The following is a 23,037-nucleotide window of genomic DNA, read 5'->3' on the forward strand; positions in this document are numbered from 1 at the left end:
GAATGTGCGCTTGCATTCAAGCCCAATTTGACCCAGTCTCATGGTGTCAGTGATCACTACCAGTCATTGCATTATCCCAAACTGAGAATAAAAGAAACAGCAACTTCTAAACTCCTCAGTGTCAGTGCCTGCTTTAATGGAGATTCTTAGTGGCAGGCTCATAATTTCTTCTTGCAATTTGTTTGCCATTTATCAGAGTTCAGACAGGTAAAAGCCATTGTTATAGTCTGCTTCTTTCAGATGAATTCTTTGCCATCCCATTATCCTGCAGCACCATAACATGTGGCCCCACAGATACTGATAACCCTTGCTGACCACAGGAAATAGGCATCTTTTATAAATGAACACAGACCATTTAGCTAGTCAACTCTGGAAACAACATTAACAAAATCACCTTGCCACCCCCCTTTCTTCCCCCCCCCCCCCCAACTGTTTTGTTTAGGCGATTGCCAGCATTTTCCCATACTTTGATGAAGTGCTCAAGCCGAAATGTCGGTTATGTATCTTTACCTTTGCTACATAAAGGACACAGTTTGACCTGTTGAGCTTCAACTACGATGTCAAAAGATTTTTGTGATTTACTTTTCACCTTGCATTACACAATGCCCTTAATATTCCAAAGATGCATAATATTCCAGGAGTATTTTGCATCAAACCATTAGGGTGACATAAAAACAGGCAATATAAGTCTTGATCAGGCGGATACATTTTAACATGAATTTTAAAGGAGGAGTTGAGTCTAGTGTCAGGTTTAGGTCCTGCCAGTTGAAGTCATCACCATCCATGGTGGAGCAAATAAAATCAAGGTTGATCATGCATCCAGGAGAAGATAGAGTTCATTCACCGTCAATGGGCTGGACAAGGATATCGTAACAGAGCTTGATGCTTTTTGCACTAGGCATGTGGAGACTTTTGGACCACACCCCTCGATATTGGGGAGTAAGAGGTGATGGTATTAATTTGGGTAAGGGGCCTAAAGCCGACTGCAGCAACTAAATTCAAGCTCTCACAAAAATGAACAGATTTGATTGGAGAATGAACAAGGAGATTTTGGGATAGGTTGACTCAACCTAGCCCAGCATAGCTTATTTGTTGAATAACTAGAGAACATTATGTCCCTTTGCACTAATTATTTATAAAGAGAAAATTGAACATTGGACATTTCAGGATCTGATTTCATTAGCTGCTGTCAGAATTCTTTTGACAAAAAAATTGCTGGTTCCACAATAAAATAGCTCAGATCTCCAACGGTTCAAGACCTCTCATTCAGTGTTGCATAATCCTTGACCAACTGCAATGATCGTTCAATTGTGATCATCTTAATGTTGCAGCAGTGAAATGTCACAGCAACTTTGTCAGATCACTGTGAAAGGTGGGAGCAGGAGATTACTTATTAAAACCGAAGCAAAATTCTTCATATTGGATCTTCTCAGAAGGTCATCAGACCATTTTTTTTAACAACACAAACTTATAGAAATAGTAAATTATCTGGAAATAAGTCATTTATTTAAAGAACAAAAAAGCAGGAAGAATTTGCATTTATATAGCTCTGTTCATTGAAAAGAATTCTGATAATAAATATTGGCCATGCTCGTGATATCCACATGCCACGAGTGAATAAAAAAGAACTTTTACAACCAATGATGTACTTCTGAATAGTCTTCGCTAATGTCATGTCAGAAAAGTGACAATGAAATTGTACATATCGAAGTCTGATGAAAAGGAAAATGAAGGTAACTAGATTGTCTAGTTTTGTGATGTTGATTGATGTTTCCTCTCCAAATATTTTCTCTCCACTTCTCTGAAATAGTGTCAAGCAATCTTCACATGCTCCCAAAAAAGCCTTCTGTTTAAACATTGAACCAAAAGGCAACTCTTTCGACTGACTATCACTCCCTCTGTTAAGCACTATATTGAACTCAACATAACGCCTCAGCTCATATGTGTAAATAGCTTCAGGATCTTGCCAGTACTATGAGTGAACCATAAAAGCCCACTGATTCTGCGACTGGGTTATCTCAATACCCAGTCCCATGGTGTCAAGTATCACATGTCTTTGCATCATTAGGAAGAGGCTGCGTAAATTCATTTCAAGAACATCTCAGTTTAGAGTCCCTGTGCGGGATCTGTTCAGTCATCCGAGTTAGGGAGCACGGGAACATCACAATTGGTTCCTGATCCTAAGATTACAAAATTAATAATGAGTATCATCCGGAAGGAAGTAATTTGTTGCAACAACTTGGGACCAACTCTACATCTTTGGCTGAATATTAGGAAGAGAAATCTGATGGTGTGGATTTGACTGGCTCTCAGTTATGGAAATATAAATCCTTGAACATGTCTAAGATTTTGCATGGTTTTATTCTGGTCACTGAGTGTTCTATTGGTATTCAGTGTCTTGATGATAGACTGAGGGGCAAACAAAGTGTGATAACTGTACTGCAGAAAGGTTGGTGCCTCAGGAGAGGACGGGAGTAAATCAGTGATGAAAAGATGCATTTGGCAAATTTAGAAACAGTTCTTAAAACTGAATTGGCTGGTTTTGCCTTCTGTTGATAAGTCTAGGACTGCACAAAAGAGTCTGGAAAAACAACCGACTGAAAAACCTCACAAAGATTAGCGTATACAGAGCCGTTGTCATACCCACACTCCTGTTCGGCTCCGAATCATGGGTCCTCTACCGGCATCAGCTACGGCTCCTAGAACGCTTCCACCAGCATTGTCTCTGCTCCATCCTCAACATTCATTGGAGCGACTTCATCCCTAACATCAAAGTACTCGAGATGGCAGAGGACGACAGCATCGAATCCACACTGCTGAAGATCCAACTGCGCTGGGTAGGTCACGTCTCCAGAATGGAGGACCATCGCCTTCCCAAGATCGTGTTATATGGCGAGCTCTCCACTGGCCACCGTGACAGAGGTGCACCAAAGAAGAGGTACAAGGACTGCCTAAAGAAATCTCTTGGTGCCTGCCACATTGACCACCGCCAGTGGGCTGATCTCGCCTCAAACTGTGCATCTTGGCGTCTCACAGTTTGGTGGGCAGCAACCTCCTTCGAAGAAGACCGCAGAGCCCACCTCACTGACAAAAGACAAAGGAGGAAAAACCCAACACCCAACCCCAACCAACCAATTTTCCCCTGCAACCGCTGCAACCGTGTCTGCCTGTCCCGCATCGGACTTGTCAGCCACAAACGAGCCTGCAGCTAACGTGGACATTCACCCCTCAATAAATCTTCGTCCACGAAACCAGGCCAAAGAAGAAGTCTAGGATCAGGGGGTGGATCCATTCCAGACTGCTTGGGATTTCTTGTCTTGTTCTGGCTCTGTTTACCACTGCATTGAAGAAAGTTCAGGTTCACAACTTTATGATGTTTCAGGGGTCTTCCAAAATCAAATAGATTAGACATGAACCCGGGATCATTTTACTTCATTAAATAAATCCAACCTAGCAATTAATGGGATTTCATGTGAACAGATGCAACATTTTAGGATTGTTTTAGACAAAAATGGTGACTTTAGCCCAGTGAATACAGGCTTTAATTATAAAGGAGTGTGATAGTACAGACCAATGTATATAGTTACAGTATCTAGCGTGTAATGACTGTGCTTACAGCGATTGGCTGAGAGCTTAGCCACACCTACTGTCTGGGCCTGAAAGGGTTGTGTCCCTAGCCAGGTCGGATCATTCCGGACTGGTCGGCCATCTGTGAAGAGCTCCTGTCTTTTGCTAATAAAAGCCTTGGTTTGGATCAACAAGTCTATGGTTCTTTCGATGAGCTCTACAAGGAGCAAAGCTGAAAGAAGATCTAATTCATTCACTGGGGAGAGATGACAAGACTTTCGCTCTGGGGCCAAACCAGAAAATAGTTGTTAAGGCTTGAGATGAACAAATGACAGCCTAGGTTCTCATATAATCTCCAGGTTATTATTAAGAGAGCTCGTTTCAGCTGGAACAGCAGTTGCAGTACTGCAAATGCCCTACAGGACTGGGGATGGGGAATGGGTTCCACATATAATAGTTTTCCTGTGAGTCCTTCTGGAAAGTATAACAACTGCAGATGTCAGGTGTAGATGTGGTGGGCTCAGCTGGAGTAGCTTGCTGTGTGGGCTCTCTCATGAAGAATAGCCATGTGAGTTTGGTGCTACAAATACACCAGCACTCAATGAAGCACACGAATCAGCAATATCCATGGACAATGACACAAAACATGTGAACAGTGAGCGCATTGTGGCTTCATGCTGCAGTCACAGATGCTCAGATAATAAAATGACCACTCTGACAAAAACTGCAACTTTGTGAGGAGAAGAAAAGACACGGGATTACAAAATAAAATCCAGAATCCACTGCAATTACATTTTCCACACCAAAGATCAAACCTTGAGTTCATCACTGATTTTCCTCGAAAAGAGCATATTTTAATTGCTGATATCCAGAGACCGATCAAACATATGGCTCCTTTTTATAGCTGGGAATTTCATCTAGTATTATTCTCTGATGAAGTCCCTGCATCATGTCCATTTACTCCCATTTCTTCTTCTTTGGCTTGGCTTCGCGGACGAAGATTTATGGAGGGGGTAAAAGTCCACGTCAGCTGCAGGCTCGTTTGTGGCTGACAAGTCCGATGCGGGACAGGCAGACACGGTTGCAGCGGCTGCAGGGGAAAATTGGTTGGTTGGGGTTTGGTGTTGGGTTTTTCCTCCTTTGCCTTTTGTCAGTGAGGTGGGCTCTGCGGTCTTCTTCAAAGGAGGTTGCTGCCCGCCAAACTGTGAGGCACCAAGATGCACGGTTTGAGGCGTTATCAGCCCACTGGCGGTGGTCAATGTGGCAGGCACCAAGAGATTTCTTTAGGCAGTCCTTGTACCTTTTCTTTGGTGCACCTCTGTCACGGTGGCCAGTGGAGAGCTCGCCATATAACACGATCTTGGGAAGGCGATGGTCCTGCATTCTGGAGACGTGACCCATCCAGCGCAGCTGGATCTTCAGCAGCTGGTTAAAATGCTGACCTCAGTTCTCTCAGCAAAGTGACTACCGGCTGCTAGTTCCTTGTACCAAAGACACTTGGAGGTTCTACTTTTTAGACACTCGACATAAGCACCCATTTGCCAGGGCATCACATTGAGTGATGAAAAATGATCTTGAACAACTGAGAGGGTGGATTCAAAGGTAGTTTGATAATTTATGAACTGTTTAATATGCCTTGTGGTGTGTACCCAGCAATATTATGGTTGCACATACTGACTTCTTACATTCAGGGTTTAATTTAACTGAATATTCTAATTCTTGGAATGAAAAATCCAGTAGGACAATGATGAATGTTGTAACTCAAAAGGTAGCAGCTGAAGGATCCTTTTCAATTAACCCAAGCGCAAGAATTGGTTTGATTGAAATTTGAGTTGAATCTTAAACGTTATGCAACAATGCGGATCGTACTGTGTTCTTTTTACTGAGGCTGCAGCGCCAATTAAGGGGTTATGTTTTCAGCCTTTTTTTTAAAGCGCACATCACCTGACACATATCAACCCTGACTCACCTGTACATTCCTCACCAATTGCCTCTGGTGAGACAGGAGCTATTCTGAGGAAATGATGATTCAGATCCTTCCTGTGGACAACAGATGAAATTGCTTGTGACAGGTGCTTTCGGTAATGCTGCTCGTATTCTTCCTTTGCATGATGAGGACCTCACGAGATTTTTGACATGTATTCCAATCCATTTGAAGCCCTGAATCTCTGCAGAAGGTTTGGATCTATTATCTTTAATTTTCATCAACTGGAGAAGGGGTCCAAGACAGTGGTGTGGGCCACACTTTGAGAATTAGTTCTCAAACAGCACATTGAAGGGGGAACTTTTTTCCAGCAGGATGAGATTTTGCCGTATTGCCTGATTAAAGCTGTATAAAATTCCCACGAACTTCAAAATAATTTTCAGAGTTCATTATACCCCAACCGCCCATACTTTTTGATTTTTTTGTTTAGGTTTAGTGATCAACATGATGACTGTTGATTCCTGATATCGTTCAGCCAGAACAGATTCGATTTAATCTGAGACCTGAGGAAGAGAAGATGAGGCCAGATCAGGGGGATGGGCAGGATGCGAGACAGAGACAGTCTCTATCACGAACCATTCTACATTCCATCAATAATTCTCAGGTAATGGAGCTCATGCTCAGGGTGCCATTTGGGTATGAGTTCACTGTAGAGCCCATTAACATGACCAAAAATTGTACACCATTGTTGGCGCAGTCTCCTTTAAGAGTACTATATTGTGCATCATTTCATTTGCTCAATAATAAATGTAACGATGAGCCCTTTTTTATATTATCTTCTAAATGTTAAGAGCTGTGGGAATTTGTGGTCTTCAGCATGGGGATGGGGATCAGGGAGCTGAATTCCTTTTTGCCAGGATCACAGCTAAGTGTGGAGGGCACATCCCTCTATGGTATTAAATGATGAGATATGGGGATTTTTGACAGCACTGGAATCTATTGTTCATCCTGACTTGCTCTTGGAATACAACTGTGAGCTGCCTTTGGGTCCACCGTGGTATTGGGTCTGGAAGTCCTCCCTCAAGGTAGTTCCTGAACTTTGACCCAGCACTGAAGGGAGATCAATGTATTATATGACAAGATGAGGGGAGTCTCACCCTTATTTCGCCAGATTCTTAATCATGCTGTCTTCTGGATTGAAAAAAAAATCTTCTGCATTTGAAGCAAAGGTGAAACTTTAAAATGCAGAAAGCTATATTTGATATGAATATTAAATAAAAATTTCATACTGTTAGCACACAGAACCCACAAGATTTTGTCATCATCTCCAAGGAACTGCCCTGGAGCCTCCATTTTGATGCAATCACAAAGAAGGCTCGCCAGCGGCTAGACTTTGTGTGGTGTCGGAGGAGTTTTGGTGTGTCACCGAAGACTTGTAAACTTCTACAGGTTCATGGAGAGCATGGTGAACTCCAGAGGGTTGTTAACTCAGCCTATGACATCACAGGCACCAGACTTCACTCCTTCGAGGACATCTACATGAGGTGGTGTCTTAAAAAAGCAACCTCTATCCTCAAAGACCCCCACCACCCAGGCCATGCCCTCTTCACCCTGCTACCATCGGTGAAAAGGTACAGGAGCCTAAAGACGAGCACTCAACGGCACAAGGACAGCTTTCTCCCCACTGCCATCAGATTCCTGAATAATCAATGAACCAAAGACACTGCCTTACTTTTTGTGCATTATTATTTTTTATTTTTCTGATAGTAATGTTGTAAGATGATTATATGAACATTTGCACTATGATTGCTGCCACCAAACACTGAATTTTGTGCCTTGTTCATGACAATAACTTCTGATTCTGAAGATTAAAATGAGCAAACCACAATCAAGACCAAAAGTTTGAAGAGATGCTTCTCTCCACTGTGTTTAGAGTGAGGGAAGGAGTTGGTAGCAAAGACTGATTAACTTTTCTAAACTGGAGCTCAATAAATACCTATTTGGCAGTGGATAAAGCCACAGACTTTGAGGTTATTATGGGTCTGAGATTCTAGAGACTGTTTGAAGGAGGACACCAGCCAAATTAAGCAAGAGGAATGCAAAAAATTATTGCTTTGGGAATGAAAGAAAAAAACATTAACAGAAATTTCCCTCGGAAGTTTAATTGAGATTCGGTAGCTCAGTAACTCAGTTTTTGTTTCAGGAATTTTACATTTATCCAAAGGGACAAGATAAAGCCATTGAATGCCCCCAGCTTCATTTGCTTTTCAATAAAACCATGGATGATCAGAATCTTAAATCCATCTACCTGCTTTGTTTTGAACCTTACTGCCTTTAGTTTGCACGTAAAACTCCAATTTTTAAACATACAATTATCTCAACTTCGTCAGCTCTCTGGATGACACATTTTGAGTTCCAAACTTTTTGATGTTGATTTGTGGAGAATTTTTACAGATTAGATTCCTTGCAATATTTCTTTTCAAATATGATCCTGTCCTGGGGAATTTATTTCCAATTACAAATAAATCAAAGGCATGATTTTTGGGGTAAATTTTTACTTTACATTTCTAGGAGGAATTGTCAACACTCACCTTGGTCTGCTGTACACGACTAATTAGGAGCATTTTTTTTTTACGCAGAGGATGATAAATAATGGATCCCTTAAAATAGCCAAAGGCCATTGTTATTGCCAAATTAATGTTCTTCCCATCTAATGGATTACTCCGCATCTATGACCACCATCGCAAATATTTAAAAGCAATAAAAAATTGTCGAATGAAACATGAGCAATGAATTAAAATACTACAATCAGAGGAAAAGATTAACTTTCTAGCTAGTTAAGAAAATAATTATGCCACGTTCCACCAGCAGGGGAAGCTTCATATTTGCCTTGTGTGGGTACATTATAAAGTGGGATTATGACCTATTTACAGTACATTTTTTATAGATATGCTTTGCGAACATTGCAGATGTCACCCAATTTTATTGTGCCATTTCCTACCAGCGCATCATATTGACTTATTTTCACCTTTGGGTTAGGGTAGCTTGATGGTTCTTATGAAACTTGTGCCAAAAAACATCCCATATTGATGTAGAGTCACATATTTGAATCTCACCATACTAGGTAAATAAACCTTGGAAAAATAAGCCATTGTCACTAATGGTGATCACGACACCATTGCTTCATTTAAGAGAAAACTGTGATCACTAATTCATCTCTACCTGTTTTAGCCAGTATAGGACTCCAATGCTATTGACTTCTAACCAATGTCCGAAATCACTAGAACATAGAACATAGAACACTGCAGCACAGTACAGGCCCTTCAGCCAGTGATGTTGCGCTGAACCATATATTCCTTAAAAAAAATACTAATCCCCCCCCTACCCCATAACCCAATATTTTTTCCTTCACCAGTGTGCCAGTCTAAAATCTCTTAAATTCCCCTAATGCTTTTCCTTCCACCATCATCCCTGGTAAGGCATTCTAAGCACCCACAACTCTCTGCATTAAAAAACACCCCTAATTTCTCCTCTAAACTTCCATCCCATAATTTTGTACATATGTCCTCTGGTGTTTGCTATTCCTGCCCTATCTATGCCTCTCATAATCTTGTAGACCTCTATCAAATCTTTCAAATCCTTCTATGCTCCAAAAAGAAAAGTCTCAGTTCTACTACCCTTGTCTCATAAGAGTTTTTTTTTCCAATCCAGGCAACATCCTGGTAAATCTCCTCTGCACCCTCTCCATAGCTTCCACATCCTTCCTATAATGAGATGACAAGAACTAAACAGAATACTCTAAGTGTGGTCTCACCAAAGATTTGAAGATTTGCAACATGTCCTCTCTACTCCGAAACTCATTCCACCTATTAATGAAACCCAGCATCCCATAGGCCTTCTTAATGATCTTATCAACGTGCAGTGACCTTGAGGGATGTATGGATTTGAACCCCAAGGTTCATTTGTTCATCCACACTCTTAAGTAACCAACCATTAAACCATTAACCATTAAGCCTTCTGGTTAGTCCTTCCAAAATGCATTGCCTTACACTTATCCGGAGTGAACTCCATCTGCCACTTTTCTGCCCAACTCTGCATATCCTAGTGTAACCTTCAATAACCTTCAGCTCCATCCATAACTCCACCAACCTTCATGTTATCCATAAATTTACTGACCCATCCTTCTGTCTCTTCATCCAGGACATTTATAAAAATCACAAAAAGCTGGTGTCTCGGATCAGATCCTTGTGGTACTCCAGTAGTCAGCAACCTCCAGGCAGAATACTTTCCTTCCACTACTACTCTCTGCTTTCTTCCTACAAGCCATTTTTTTATCCATACAGCCAACGTTCCATTGATTCCATGCCTCGTGACCTACTGGATGAGTCTCTTATGGGGGATCTTATCAAATGCCTTGCTAAAATCCAGGTAGACCACATCTACTGCCCTACCCTCATCAATTTCTTTTGTTACCTTTTCAGAAAACTCAATTAGGCTCATGAGGCATGACCTTCTCTTCATGAAGCCATACTGACTAGCCTTGAGTAGTCTGTATGTCTCCAAATACTCATAGATCCTATCCTTAAGAATCTTCTCCGATAGTTTGCACACCACTGTCATAAGACTCAATGGGTCTATAATTCCTAGGATTCTCACTATGACCATTTTTAAATAAGGGGACTACATTTGCCATTCTCCAATTCTTCAGCACCTGCCCTGCAGCCAAAGTGGATTCATAGATCATAGCTACTGCCCAAACTATCTGCTCTCTCACTTCTCACAGCAGCCTGGGGTATATTGCGTCTGGCCCCGGGGACTTTCAATCTTGATGGTTTTAGGAAAATCCAATACTTCCACTTCCTTAACCTCCACATTGTCCAGCACCCAGGCCAGTTTTATTTTAACCACACCCTGATCAAGGTCCTTTTCTCTTGTGAATACTGAGGCAAAGTGTTCATTTAGGACCTCCCCAACCTCCTCTGCCTCCAGGCATGTTTCCTCCTTTATCCCTTAGCAGTCCCACCTTCATTCTCATCATCCTTCTGTTCTTCACATAGGCATAGAACACCTTTGGGTTCTCTTTAATCCTATATGCCACGTCCTTCTCATGCCCCCTTCAAGCTCTCCTAAGTCCTTTCTTAAGCTCCTTCCTAGCTACTACAGATTTCTCATGAACCTTTCCTGTTTATTGCTTCCTATATCTAATGTATGCTTCCTTCTTCATCTTTACTAATTGCCTCACCTAATTCGTCAGCCACTGTTCCCTTTTCCTACTATTTTTCTCTTTGTCCCAGTGGACAAACCTATCCTGAACCCAGCACAAGTGGTCCCTAAACTTCCTCCACTTTACTTCTGTGTGTTCACCCTTAAACATCTGTTTCCAATTTACTTTTGCTAGTTCCTACCTCATCCCTTCATTATTAGTCCTTCCCCAGTTAAGCATTTTCCCATTTTGTTTGTTTTTTTATTCTTTTCCATAGCTATATTGAAGTTAAAGGAGTTGTGGTCACTCTTTCCAAAGTTCTCCTCCACTGAGAGGTTCACCACCTGATCAGGTTCATTACCCAGAACTAGATCCAGTATGGCCTCTCCTCTCATCAGCCAGACCAAACTCTGTGTCAGGAATCCTTCCTGAACACACCTGACAAACTCAGCCCCATCTATCCCTCTTGTAGTCAGTAGGTGCCAGTCAATAATGGGAAAGTAGAAGTCACCCATTTCCTGCACCATTTCAAAATCTCCCTGCTTATCAGCTCTTCAGTGTCCCAAGGGCTATTTGGGGGCTTATAGAGCACTCCCAGCTTCCTTCCCATTTCTGACTTCCACCCATACAGACTCAGTGGACACTCCCTCTGCAGCATCCTTCCTTTCTATAGCCATGATATTATCCCTGACCAGTAATGCTTTTTTTGCCTCCCATCCTATTTTTTTACCTGCATCAACTAATCCTGCCCTTCCTCCAGCCAAGTTTCAGTAACGACCACAACATCGTAGTTCCACGTACTGATCTATAAAGTTCATCCCCTTTATTTCTAATATTTCTAGCATTGAAATGGACACATTTCAACATTTCGAACTGGCTACATTTATGTTTTGCCCCATCTGTCCTTCCTCATCAACTCAGAACAAATACCATCATGCTTTTGACCTTCTACCCTAATATCTGCATTCACATTCTGATTCCCACCCCCCAGCTAAACTAGTTTAAGCCCTCCCCAACAGCTCTAACACCACCCCCCCCTCCAATCCCCACCAGGACAATGGCTCCTTTCCAGTTCAGGTGCAGCCCGTCCTTTTTGTACACTTCATACCTCACCCAAAAGAGATACCAATGATCCAGAAATGTAAACCCCTACCTCTTGCACCAATTCTTCAGCCATTTATTCATCTGCCACATCTTCTTGTTCCTACTCTCTCTAACACGTTGAGGTCCTGTTTTTTAACTTCTTTCCTAAATCCATCTATTCCTCATTCAGGACCTTATCCCTATTCCTATCTATATCATTGATCCCCACATGGACCAAGGCATCTGGCTGCTTGCCCTCCCCTTCCAGAATGCTATGAACTATGACCCCGGCCCCTGGGAGGCAACATACCATCCAGAATTCTCGATCTTGATCCCAAATCTCCAATCTGCTCTCCTAACCACTGAGTCCTCATTTACCATAGTTCTCTTCTTCTTGCCCCCTTCCCTTCTGACCCGAGGGGGCAGCCTCTGTGGCAGAGATGTGGTCATCATGACTGGTCCCTGGTAAATCGTCCTGTTCTCAACAGTTGAGGGGAAAGGCCACAGGGATGTTCTGCACTATCTGCTTCTTCCCCTTCCCTCTCCTGAATATAGACAAACCTTTCCAATCTTCTGTATTTCCCAATTTCAAAACATGTCATCTTCAAAGAAATGTAAGTGACGATATTCTGAATGATCATTTATTAATCCAATAAATCAAACTTTGCATTTGCAGCTGTAATTTGCTTTAATTCATTGATAAAACATTTTTGCATAAATTTGCAGAGATTTTCATATGACGAGTAACCAACACTGTGTAATGATAACAACATTCAACTTTAAACAGATATAAAAGAAATAAACAGAATAAGATGAAATTAAGATAAATTAAGATGAATTCAAAGAAAAGCAATTCGAGAGCTTACAGCTCTCTCATGATTCTTTGAAGAATGAAAGCAAGGTCCATGTACACCAGGATATTACGACATGTGACATCGTAGTAACTATGATATCACTATAAACAACAATTTTTCTTAAAGGGATAGTCATAAAATTAACTACACATCAAAAACACAAGGTTTTAAACTTTACATAACAATCACCTGTTTATCCGTCTCCTGACTTTTAGGGGTGACTGTCCCCCCCTGGAGCTCCTCTCTATTAACAAAGGGGCAACAAGAAATGGACAATGGTTATTGGATTTGGTGGTGAAATCAATTATTAAGAGAATTTTGCAATCTGCAAAGCTGCCAATTGAAATAACCTGACTGGGAACAGTGAGAGGGTCACCAGGACAGCCTTCACAATGATTACATTCCTTATCATTGAGACACTGGAGGGAGCCTTGCAAAGTTGTTGCATGAGATCTCATTGATCTCTTTCTCATATCACCAGCTCCTACCAGGAGTTTTCTCCTTCCTTCAGATTGATCTTTACCCACCAGATTTAAGGAAAACAAAAGGGGACATTTTCAAGGCTTTGGTTCCTATATATATATATATATATATATATATATAACTGAACCTTTCTTCATGAGTAACTGATTTCCCCTTCATTTCCACTCCTCAATGGCCATTACACAATAGGCAACTCGTCTGAGCCCTGGAACAGAGTGATCTCAAGTTAAAAATATTAAATGGTCAAGCCAAGTCAAGTTTATTTATCATCTGATTGTACAAGTATAACCCGACAAAACCGAGTCCTCCGGTCCTTGGTACAAAACACACAGACATACAACCTGACATAACACATGTACAGACAAACAATACGTATGCAGGACAAGTATTAATCTATACAAATAACTAACTAAATATTGTTTCGTGAATATGAGCAACTCCTTTGGTTGTTTAAGATTCTCGCTACCCATGGATGGTTGCCTCTAACCTTACATCAATGTTAAGTGTGAGTATGTATGAATTTTGTGTGTTTGTGTGCATGTGAGTGTTTGTACGTGTGTGTGTGTGTGTGTGTGTGTGTGTGTGTGTGTGTGTGTGTGTGTGTGTGTGTGTGTGTGTGAAGTAGCCCAGTGAATTGGAAAAAAAAATCTTATTGAGATTGTAATTGTTAATGTTGTCACATTTGACATGAGTTTCAGCACAGTCTCCATCAGGTGGATATCCTACTAACTCTATAGGTCTGAGGAACAGATTCAATTGCACGATGCATCCTGGAAGTTGTGATGTTAGCAAAAAAAAAACTTCCTTTAATTGAGCTGATAAACAAATGAGATTTAATATTTTGTATTTAATGCCTTTGCTGGGCACCATTAGAGAGCATCATTACCTCTTGGTTAATCTCTTTTAGCCTGTCTTTTGTTTCCTTTCCCCCTTTCTCCCTTCTCTGCTGGATACATTCATTATGGACAAGGGCAGAAGATACCATGAAAACTCAAGCTAACAAAGTGAAACTGTCGACAAAGCACATCTGATTTTCCTTTCCCCACAGAGAAACCAATTTGTAATTCTTGGCTGAAATGAGGTCGCTCGGTATAGGTATGGGAAAGAGATTAAAGTTTTCCTGAACAGCGTATCTCTGAATGATATCTGAAGCACGGCATCGCAATGTCTGCTGCACCCGCATCTTTGATGGATCTGCACTGACAGGCAAGTGGTCACGATGGAGGACACACCCATGGGCTACAGTCTTGAAGGATGACAAACCTGTTGGATGTGTAGGAAGAAGGCAATTCGAGTTGATTGCAAGCTGTAAGTTTCATTAAATGTCTTTCTTAGCCTCAGGCTGAATGATTTTGCCATAAAGTACAAGCATTTTTTTTATTAAAACCTTGTTGTGCAACCTAATCCACGAAAGAATCCTTGTCACTGATAAGCAACGTGCAAACAAATGGTGATCAGTGAAGTTATGTGAGAAACAAATATTTCTTCCATGTGCCTTGATCAGTTAGACCTGGGTGCATGACTAGGCTAAGGGGAGTCCCAGCTCCTGAACATCATTTGAAAGGAATTATTGGCCAGGCAGATGGGTAGGATCTTACTGGAATACATGACTGTGGGGCGATGAGTGCTATCTGGACACGGTAACCATCAAATAGAGTTCTTCATCTTAAATAGGAAAGGTGGAAGGGAGTATTGAGTAGTCATGATAAGCAATTCCCATCTCTTTTAACCAATCCTCCTGGACCGTTATTCCATGCACTGTCTCACAGTCCACCGATTAAGTTTGACAGCATCCAGATGTGACATTCACCACCATCGTTTAAAATTAACCTCCAGGAGGTGCCCCAGAATGGAGTTGATATATACCTTTTTTCATATATTTGCTCACTGCCTTATCTGCCTGAGAGAAGGAATCAACATATGGAGAGCTATGAGTGAGATACTGCCCTATTTGATGCCTGCTGCAATGCTGCACACTTCAGCAAATCCAACCCATGGCCCACTCAATGGGGCTTGAAAGGAATAAACAAGATGTAAATATTTAACAAAGGCTTTATCTAAGCAGTTTATCTCTACATGACAGGGATGCCCCCTACTGGCCTGTGGCGAAATACTAGAACAGATTTTCTCATTTAACTCAGCTTCTTCCCATCTGTGGCAAGCAGAGCTATAATTAATAAGCAAGGGAAGAATGAACACAGAGACAAGGAATAGCCAACCGTATTGGTTTCTCTGCCAACTCTTAGGGTGTTGGGATGGGAATGGGGCTGGCTGGAAGTCACAAATCTGACAAAAACTTTTTGCAAACAATAAGGACATACAAGATTTTGATATTTGGTATTTGTCATGCATGTATTTCTCATCAGTATGTGCCTAATCAGGAAACGAAGATCCAAGTGCACGAATGCCCAGAAGATGCAACATTTGACTGTCAAATTGTCTGAAGTTAATTAGAGTGAGCTGTAGTGTGGCTACAATTTGTGATCTCCTGGATTCATGAAAGCTGGAAATGGGGAAGAGTAAGACACCCCATGGCCATCACTATTCAGTTGTCAATATGTGGACAGGATTCACAGTCTTTTTTTTTCTGGTCAAATAATCCACCCGATTTTACATTCCAAGTTGATACTTTCTAAGCATCTGTGCATGTCAGAGCACAGATACCAGTTTATAGGAATTGACTGAGTCAATTCTAAACCCTCAACCAATGGACAAGTATGAAATTACAATGTGATTTAGAAGTGGAATGAATAGTTTCATTGCTGAAGTGCACTGCTACTTTATTGGCAGGGCAGTTACATGAAATGTACATGTTTACACTGGTACCAGTTTGGCACGGTGGATGAGATCTCCTGATAACACTGTTCAGGTAGTGAGTTGCAGAAGGGTGCAAATGACTCATCCTGGCTCCTGACATGCTCCAACAGCAAGATACAATGGCTGTTACTGTCCTGTCTCACAGTGGATCTGAAAACTTCCACAAGTTAAATTAAAAGAATCTGCAAAGATTAGAACCCAAGAAAAATCCATTGCAGAGGGAACATTACCTTACAGTACATCTTTCACGTTTCTTGTGTTTCTTTTTCAAATGTGTGTAATCACATAGAGTTGCTGTTTATTCAGCATTGTAAGGGGAGCTTACTGTGTAATTATTCAGGGTTGCTGTTTAATCAACAGTATAAGAGTTACTAGCTATGTGACAGTTTTGACTTGCTGTTTATTCAATAGGGTAAGGGTCATTTACTGTGTAAATTTCTACAGCCTGTGGTGGATGGGGGCAAGGTTTTACATTTGGCTTTTTAACATCCTTCTCAACTAATTAGAGAGAGCTACCAATAAAATATGGGCAGGTATAAGACAGAAGATAAATGATAATCCAGGTGGCATATTGATTCAGGATTTTACTGAGCTGCAGTGTTAGATGGGGAGGCTAGCAGATTTCGTTACTGAGTTAAACCTATTAGATCTTTTCAACTCTATGGTAGCTTTTCAGGTCATCTGGCAACTGCTCAGAGATTCTTCTTCTTCTTGTTCTTCTTCAGCTGGGATCAAAGATGAGTAGTTTCCTCTCAAATCTGTGGTCTCTGAGATGGCTAATGAGACCAATATTGGAAGTGTAGATTGTTAGGTCCTTGCTCTGGAAGGAAGGAGGTAGCTCCCTGCTTGCATATATTATTGTTTTTGAGTGCAGAATGACTGTGCGCAGTAAGAGGCTCAGTTCTGGGAAAGTTGACCTTGGAGAAAACAAGTACATTTGTTCCCTTATCCTTCAGATGAATTTGGAGGATATTGTGGACATAGCATTGAGCAATCTGAGTTGGCCACAGGCATCCACAAATATTAACTCTTATTTATTGTCTTCTTGCCGATCATCAAAAAGCCCTTCTGGTTTCTCCGATTACATCCAAATATCCTTTATTTGAATAAAGATATAAATGCTCTTCATAAAAAAAGGGCCAGGGCAAAGGAAATGTAATCATATATCGTTAAACATGATGAAAGCCACCAGTCCATTTTATATACAAACTAAACTTGTGAGTTACATATTCAATGGCTTGTTTCAGCTGGCGGGAATGAAGCAGCCTCTATGCTCTTTGACTTTGTGCATGATGTAAACTGAATTACTTTCTGTAAATGAATCCATTTTTTAACTCTCTGCACACTATGAAAAAGAGACAGAAACCAATATCATGATTGATCTTCATCAAAATTAATGGTGGTTGAAAAGACCAAATGAATAATTAACTTCTTGGATTATTATAATTTAAGTAGCGGTCTGGACAAGGCACAATGCTCTTAAGTACCGGAATTAGAACCCTCATGAGGCCAATCTTGAGTTTAAGTGGTAAATCAATCACAACAGAATTTGGGATTGGTTGCTTATTCTGACCAGGTTTGCTCCAAGCCAGCTTCAATCCCTCTGATTGGGTCGATCCCTGCTCTGGAAGTGGGTTCCTTGAAGGCAAGTACTTTATTGTTTTGGAATTAGAAATTATTGGAACAATTTCATGTTCTGAAAGTTAAACCTTGAGTTGATTTTGATGAATCTGCTGTGATCTCCCTTACTGCTGTAGTTTAATCGAGTTCATAGAGCACTGCCAAAATTAAAACAGAGAACGATGGAAAGATGCAGCATGTATGTTGAGAGAGAAATGTCTCAGATCAAAGAACTTCCATTGCAATTTTACGGCTGAAAGGTCAAAAGATTGAAATGTTCGCTCTCCACTTTAATTCCCCATTCACTCCCACACTGTCTATGGCAAGGGTCGGCAAAGTGGTCTATATTGACCTCTGGGGGACGATGGGACTATCCAAGGGGTTGATAAATGTCTAGGCTATAGAGAAATTTATCATTGATAAAATTTATTTATGTTACATGCTTGGAGGTCAATGAGAGATCAAGGATTCCATGAAGAGGCTGATGGTTTAAAAAATTTGCCAACCCCTGGTCAATGAGATTATGGTGCGACTAGTTGTATTAGTTACAGCACCTCATTTTTTTTCTGGGCATGTTGTAACCTTCTGAATTTTATATCCTACAATTTCAGGTAATTTTCTTTACCTCTCTGTTTCAGAAGTGGCCAATTTGCTGTTGTCATCAATCAATCATATCGACTCACCCCTTGAGCACAGCCTTACCCGTTGGGCATGCCTTACAGTACTGTATTTCTCTTTTTTTTAACATTCCTTTGATAGTGTTCCCTTGCACTAACTGCCCTCAGTCCATAGTTCTTGTTTATTATTTTCTCTTCCCCCATTAACCCATCATCCAGAGTCATACAGCACAGAAACTTGCCCTTTGGCCCATCACATGCATGCTGGCCACTGATCCGGCCTTCATCCCATTTTTATGCTCCCTATATTCTCATCAGCTCACTCCATTCATTGACAGTCGGTGTAATTTTCAACCACCTTGTAGGTGCTCAGGTTACGGAGAAGCACGGAGGAGGAAGAAGTAACCCCTGCAGCCACATGGAGAATGTGCACTCTTCACACAGACCAGATCTGAGGTCAGGATTGAAGTGGGGCCTGTGGTGCTGTGAGGCAATCTACCGCTGTACCACTCTGCCTCATCCTATCCCCACGACAATCCTCACCTTGGAGACAGAAGCTCCCAACCTTTCCTCCTTACTGCATCTCCAACTCTTTCTTTTCCTGTTTTGACAAAGGGCCTTTGACCTGAACTGTGTTCTCTGCTTCTTCTTTCATGACTGCTACCTGACTTGCTAAGCATTTCCAGAATTTTCTTATTTTATTTCAGATTTCCAACCTCTTGCCATGGTTTAATTTTCAATTCCTTGATGGTGTGAAGTTCCACAGAGGCCAGGACAGGCATGGATGGCAGGTTTCTTACCCCAAAGGGCATATAATGAGCTCACTATTTTTTTTGTAGAAACAATCCATTAGTCTCATTCTAACCCAGTGGTTCACAACCTTTTTCTTTCCACTCACATACCACTTTAAGTATTCTCCATGCCCTCGGTGCTCTGTGATTAATAAGGGATTGCTTAAGGTGGTATGTGAGTGGGAAGGGAAGGTTGAGAATCACTGTGCTAGACCCGGTTGTTAACTGAAATATTTTGCTTGAGAAAAATTGTCATTGGCCCATTTTCTTTGGAGTTATGAAACTGTGCACATAACAAGTCAATTAGGTATGATTAAAACAGTAGTTTTCAAACTTTTTCTTTCCACCCACCCCTTAATTAATCCCTTACTAATCACAGAGCACCTATGGGATAGGGAATACTTAAAGTGGTATATGAGTGGAAAGAAAAAGGTTGTGAACCATTGGTCTAACCATTACTAATCCTTCGTTGCTTGAAGTGAAACTCTTCAGCCGTCAAAGGGGTATAGCCACATTTGAGGCAGACCCAAAGAGATTCACCAGGCTAATTCCTGGCATGAGAGAATTGTCCTATCAAGAGAGTCTAAATAGGTTGGATCAGTATTTTTTTTAATTTAGAAGAACAGGAAATTATCTTATTGAAGCATGTAAGATGCTGAGAAGGTATGGTGGAGTAGCTGTTGAGATATTTTCACCAGTGGGAGAGTTTCTGTGCCAATCATTAAAAACGGTGTCTTGCAAAGAAGGTTAAAAAAAAAGGTGATTGGATGAGCAAGGGAAAAAAATTCCAAAATCCAAAAAAAACCTAAATTATGCCCAAATTCTCAAACTATATTTAATTATTGGATTATTACTTAGCTTATATAAAAAGGAGGATAAACAGAAACCTATAATCGCCAACAAAGAATATACTCTGTGAAATTCAATTCCATTTCTATCCATGAAGGGCGGTCAAGCAAATTATCAAAATATATCAAAAGAATGATAGTGACTGCCCAATAATATAACCTAAAATTGGGAAGTGCCAGTCCACCATTCCTATTAGCTCTTTGAAGATGAGCTTTATTTAAGCAGGGGTGTTTCCCTTGCCACACGTAAGAAGATATAAGCGAATCAAGTAAGTAAAAAAAAAAGATTTAGGAATAAAAATTGGTATGGATTGGAAAAGGGGCAAAAATTTAGGTAAAATATTCATTTTAATAGATTTGATGTGACCAATCATTGGGAATGATAAAGGTGACCATCTTGATTATAATAATTTCTAATGAGGAGTCATTATTTAAAATTATTGCATGGGAAAATTTCTTCCCACAAAATAATGAATCTCTGAATTTCCTCCTAGGAGACTCTTGGAGTCCAGATTATTGGAAGCATTTCAAAATAAAGGTGAAAAATCAGTGAATTTTAAGGTTGTGGATCAGATTATGGGGAGGAAGAAGAGATGAGGCCTGGGGTAGATCAGCTATGGTCAAATTAAATGTTGGGAGGGGCTTGAGGGACCAGGTGGCCTAGTTCTACTCCTATTTTCTTGTATTCTTGAATGCTACAGTAAGTTTGAAACTTGTCAATGAAGCTATGATTCAGGCCTTCACATATTAGTCAATAACATAACCACTAGTCCCTATATCTGCTTGGTGGATACCACTTCACACTGAATCACACAAATACAAAGAAAAGCCGTTTGCTTGGTTAGACGTTGTTTCTGATGGGAAGGACAGTTGATACGGGCTGGGGGGGGGGGTGGTGGGGGAGGGGGTGTTGACAGATGAAGAACGTGGCCTTTCATAAATGGTCAGCAGGCTGAAATAATACAGAGGCTGGGAAATGATTTCTAGATTGTTGAACGACTTTTGGGATTTGGTGTAAGGAACACCAGAATAATTGACTCCAAGAATTAACTCAAGATGTAAGGTTAAAAAGTAAATGTTATGTTTTCAGGTACCTGGAGGTTATTTTCTGGGAATAACAAGTTTCCAGGAAGGATCATTTTCATAAGGTAAGAATAAAAACAGTCACATATTCTGCAGCAGTTGATGAAGGCACTTACCACCACTTTCTCAAGGGTAATTATGGATGACCAATTCAAGCACCCTTGTGAGTGATGTGACCATGATTATTTGAATTGGTTGCAAATTGATGGACTGGATGTGCCTGATGAAGTATCAAAATTGGGTTGGATACAACAACTTAATGCATGTTATTTATTCCACTTGGATACTGCAAGGGAGGGCAGCTGATGTGGAAAAAATAATACATTTAAAATGCAGGGGGCTTAGTTGTCTGTAAAAACTGAGCTACTTCAGACATGCATGGAGTTCTTTGGAATTTTTACTTTAATGCCAGAGAGATTTGGGATGAAATAGAGGCAGACACTGCTGGTGCGAATTTATAATATAACCATGGGTCAGAATGGCTAATACTCTGGGCACATTTCTGGGTCTGAAATGTGTGCCTTGTAAAGAGCACAAGCCAAAACCAGTGGGCCCAAAATGTGTTGAAAATTGGACCCGTGGTTTAATTTACATTGACAGTTTACCCATTTCATAAATGTGAATGATTAACTGCTTGCCTCGCTGTCAATTGTCAGGGGTTTGACAGATGCCTTTGGAGTCATGAGAGCAAAACTTTATTGGTGGCAGCTGCTTGCTAGGCAACATTCCAATGCAGAAACCCAAAGGAGGAGGGTGTTGGGTTATATGCATCAAAATGGATTTGATAAGTGAACATTAGCATTGTTAGTTTTTCAAAATTAGGCCCATCACCACGTGCTTGGGTGAGCTGCTTGAGAATAGTGAATGATTATACTTTGTGTAGTGCACCTGAACTTGCAGAAAGAAGAAATGGCACAGCTGGGTATGAGAAAATGTTAACTTGCAAAAAAAAAAAAAAATTTGCAGAGTAGGGGTATTGTCCCTTGGGTGCTCCCACTTTGTGGGAGAGAAAACCATTTCCAGTTAGAGGGATTAAACTGCCAGTTAATTGTGATAATGTGGAGTTATGGACTTCTGCCATCTCCTGAAGCTTGTGTACTCAGACAGGAATTTCCTCACTCTTCCTGAATTGATTTCAGTTAATTTTTTCCAAGTTTTATTTTTCTCTCGAGCGATATCAGGGTTGCAATTGTATGCATCAGGGCGGGAGAAACTTTAACAGTGCAGTAGATTTTTAAAGGTATTTTTATTTCTGTGTGTTTGCATGTTTACTTTCAATGGACGGAGGAATCAGAGGATTTGGCTGTGAATTTCCAATCTTCTGGAAGGATGCAGGATGGAGAGCTGATATCAATACATTGCTGCTGGAAGGCAGACTGCTTCCGAACAACAACATTGCTGGTTGCCTGTTGCCTTCAAGCACTTCCTGTCTACAATCCGAAGCAAGCTTCTTCCGTGAGTGTAACTCCTTTCTGCATCAACAACTGGATGGACGTTTTAACCTCCTCACAAGAATCTCTTGGGAATGAAGATATATTCTTCCACATATTGCTCCTCCCTGCAGCTGACTCTCAGCACTGAGGATTCCATTATATAGTCACCTTCCTGCTGAGCAGCAAAATTGTTCGTCTGCGATAAAAGGCAAAGATGAACCCTTAAAGGGTATCAACAAAATTGCCACAGGTTTGGTTACAGTGAAAGTTCAAATTCTGGCAAACACAGCTGAAACAAGTGAACATTAAAAATATAGAAATAAGAAGGGAATGAAAATGTTTATTTTGCATTACAATGGTAAATGAGGTTTAAAAATAAGTACCAGGGATGTCAAGGGCTAAACTAAGTTAATGAGGCTACTGGAAAATAAAGAAATAGAGGAAGCAAGTGAGGGAGATAGATAGAGAGGAAGAGAGAGAGAAATGAGAGGTGTGAGGAAAGAGCAGGAAGAACATTACGTGATGAACATTTGAGCAAAAAACCAACAATTCCATTGTAAACTGAACTGTGGCCTTCTGCGGAGTAAATGCCTCTGATTCAAATTCATATAACATCTGTCACAACCCCGGGAAGGCTAAACTACTCAACAGTTCATGAGTTACAGATTTGAAATACAGCTAGTTCTGCAGTAGAGGAAAATGTGGCAAAAGCTC

At 40.8% G+C, this 23,037-nt stretch overlaps 1 long non-coding RNA gene across 1 annotated transcript in view; it reads left to right on the plus strand.

The window, feature by feature from the left end:
- Positions 1-22,621, plus strand: part of LOC138759957 (uncharacterized) — a 43,526-nt gene extending 20,905 nt beyond the window's left edge. The window contains exons 2-4 of the long non-coding RNA XR_011355271.1: positions 5,982-6,155; positions 20,898-20,955; positions 22,178-22,621. This is a non-coding gene — a long non-coding RNA (uncharacterized lncRNA). The remainder of the gene's footprint in view (positions 1-5,981; positions 6,156-20,897; positions 20,956-22,177) is intronic.
- Positions 22,622-23,037: the final 416 nt, after the last annotated feature.

This window comes from Narcine bancroftii, chromosome 4, assembly GCF_036971445.1.
Source record: "Narcine bancroftii isolate sNarBan1 chromosome 4, sNarBan1.hap1, whole genome shotgun sequence".
Classification (NCBI taxonomy): domain Eukaryota; kingdom Metazoa; phylum Chordata; class Chondrichthyes; order Torpediniformes; family Narcinidae; genus Narcine; species Narcine bancroftii.